This window comes from Nicotiana tabacum, chromosome 20 (assembly GCF_000715075.1).
Source record: "Nicotiana tabacum cultivar K326 chromosome 20, ASM71507v2, whole genome shotgun sequence".
In the NCBI taxonomy this organism is placed as follows: domain Eukaryota; kingdom Viridiplantae; phylum Streptophyta; class Magnoliopsida; order Solanales; family Solanaceae; genus Nicotiana; species Nicotiana tabacum.
The window spans coordinates 141,595,012-141,598,280 of NC_134099.1; the positions used below are offsets into that span (position 1 = coordinate 141,595,012).

The 3,269-nt window shown below is 41.7% G+C and overlaps 1 non-coding gene across 1 annotated transcript; it reads right to left on the reverse strand.

The window, feature by feature from the left end:
* Positions 1 to 424: 424 nt before the first annotated feature.
* LOC142175001 (small nucleolar RNA R71) lies at positions 425 to 530 on the reverse strand. Its single transcript, XR_012704198.1, has one exon. It is a non-coding gene; the product is annotated as a small nucleolar RNA R71 (small nucleolar RNA).
* Positions 531 to 3,269: the final 2,739 nt, after the last annotated feature.

Sequence of the window (3,269 nt, forward strand, 5' to 3'; positions counted from 1 at the left end):
TTATATTTGAAGATTGAATACATGAATTTCTATGAGTCCAATAGCTGTGGTTGATAGGTTAATTCCCTGTGAGATTCGACTCCGGACTTGTTAACCAGAATATATTTGCAGCGATCACTTTGTCCTTTTTATAAGGCATAGTTGGGTGTGATCAACCAACTACATTTGTTGCAGAACAAGGGACTATTCTCCGGGTCATACGTTGAAGATCCTCAGTAGTATCTGAAGAATTTCCTATTAATCTGTGCCACGCAGAGGCAACATAACGTGACACCGGAAGTAATACAGCTGTTGTTGTTTCCATTCTCTATGACAAGAGAAGCTTAGACTTGGATTAATTCACTCCCCATAAACTCCATCACTACTTGGGAGGAATTAGTCAAGCAATTTGTGAACAAATTTCACCCACCCAACAAGACTGCTCAGCAAATTGATGAGATATTGAGCTTCAAACAGAAACCAACAGAGACGTTACAAGAAATGTGGAAGAGATTCAAGGGTCTGTTGGTTACGTGTCCACATCATGGTATTCCGGAGCAGAAGTTGGGGTAGAGATTTTACATGGGTTTGGCAGATAGCTTGAAGGCAAATGTTGATGCTTCAGCAGGTGGAGCATTTTTGAGCAAAACTTTTAGAGAAAGCAAGATCCTACTTGACAAGATGGCACAAAACTCTGGATGGACAACAAGAAATGCTCCAATCACTCCTGTAGTTCACTCAGTGGCATTAGACCCAACTAACTCCATAGCTGAAAATATGGCCACTCTACTGACACAAATGAGTATCCTCACCAAAAAGGTTGATGAATCAGGCCAGAAGTAGCAGGTACACATAGTTGATACAACTAATGGGGGTTTATTTACATCATGCATTAATCAACCATATGTCTACTCGTGGAGTGCTGAAGGTGATAACCAATAATATCAGGAGAACATGAATTATGTGGCCAACTATGGGGGACCGAGACCAGGTGGTCAGAATTGGGGTCAGCAGAATCAACAATATAGGCTGGCTCAGCAGCAGTACAACAACAACAATAACCTTGGGGCTATGCGACCACAGGGTCAAATGGTGCCTTACCAAAGGCAACAAGGTTACAACTAGCAAAATCAGTAGCAGGCTTATCAACAACCTCAACATCAACATCAACAGACTGTGAGACACAAAGATGGGTTTGCTAAACTCAAGGGAATGATACAACAAGTGATTGGGTCTACTAGAAAACTAACTGACAGAGTAGACTCACATGAATCAACGATAAAGAATATTGATATCCAATTAGGACAGATTTCTATGGCCCTAAATAATCGTCCCCACGGGATATTACTTGTAGATACCCAAATCAATCCAAATGAGCGGGGTCCGAAGCAGTTGATGGCAGTGATTCTCTGAAATGGTAGAGACCTAAATCTGGAGCAAGAAATTGCTCGCAAAAGCAGATCGACTGAGATACTGGTTCCAGTACCCAATGAGATAGATGATTCAGCAGGGTTAACTGAGGTGACAGTACATCATGTGCAAGAGAACACCAACAAAGAAGAAGAGGTTGTGAAAGAGACTGAGGTTGCACTGGAATCGACAGTAGAAGCAATGCCTAAACAAGAGAAAAATCAAATCACAAGGAAGAAGTGACCTCCATCACCATTCCCACAGAGATTGGCCAATTATCAGAAAGATGAGCAGTACAAGAATTTCTTGGAGATGTTGAAGCAAATTCAGGTAAACATTCCATTCATTGATGCTTTAAAGGAGATGCCTTGTTATGCGAAGATTATGAAGGACTTGATGTCCCCCAAGTTCGACTTTCAAGATTTGGCTACGGTTACACTAACTCAGACCTGTAGTGCTGTTGTGACGAGGCCCATAGCTGAGAAGCTATTTGAGAGGGAGTTTCATAATCCCTTGCACAATAGGTAACTTTGCATTTGCTAAGGCACTATATGATCTGGGAGCAAGCATAAACCTTATGCCCCTAGCTATCTACAAAAGGCTAGGCATTGGAAGAGCTAGACCCACATCTATGTTACTACAGCTGGTTGACCGAACAGTGAAAAAGTCATCTGGGATTCTAGATGATGTATTGGTTCAGGTTGGGAAGTTTGTGTTTCTAGCAGATTTTGTCATCCTTGATTGTCGGGTTGACGAAGAAATTCCCATAATTTTGGGAAGACCATTCTTGTCCACTGGGAGAGCTTTAATTGATTGTGAAACTGGAGAGCTCAAGATGAGATTAAACTATGTAGAAATAACATTCAACGTGCAAGAATCTATATGGAGGCCAAGTGAATTTGCTACTTGCTCACTAATAGATGCGGTGGCTGTAGTTTTGGAGGAGGAAGATGAGGCATTGAACATTAAAGACCCTCTAGCAACCTTTCTCATGAACTTAGATGAAGCTAATGGTGAAGACTTAGCAGAGTGGGTATTTGCTCTTGAAGGGCAAGGTTTTTGGAGAAGGGAGCTCGAATTTGAGCCCTTTCACTTAGAGAAAAGAAAAACTCCTCCAGCTAAGCCATCAATAGAATAGCCACCAAAGTTGAAACTAAAACCACTGCCATCTCATCTCAGGTATGCATTCTTATGACTTAACTTAACTCTACCTGTTATTATCTCATCCAGTTTGTTAGATGCGCAGGCAGAACAGCTTTTGCAGGTACTGACTGAGTGTAAGACTGCAATTGGGTGGACCATTCTAGACATAAAGGGGATCATCCTGGCCTTCTGTATGCATAAGATTTTATTGGAAGATGGGCACAAACCTTCCAGAGAACATCAAAGAAGGCTGAACCCCAACATGAAAAAAGTGGTGAAGAAAGAGGTGATCAAATAATTAGATGCGGGAATCATATTCCCCATCTCTGACAACAACTAGGTTAGCCAGTTCAGTGTGTACCAAAAAAGGAGGCTGATGGTAGTGAAAAATGAGAAGAACGAATTGATCTTTACACGAACAGTCACATTGGTGAATCTGTATGGATTATAGGAAGTTGAACTTGGCTACCAGAAGGACCATTTCCCACTGCCATTCATTGATCAAATGCTAGATAGATTGGTAGGTAGGTCTCACTTTTGCTTCCTCGATGGGTACTCGAGGTATAATTAGATTTCCATTGCCCTAGAGGATAGATAGAAAACGTTGTTTACCTACCCTTATGGTATCTATGCCTTTCGGAGAATGCCGTTTGGCCTATGCAACGCACCCGCCACATTTCAAAGGTGCATGATGGCCATCTTCACAGATCTGATAGAGGAGATAATAGAGGTTTTCA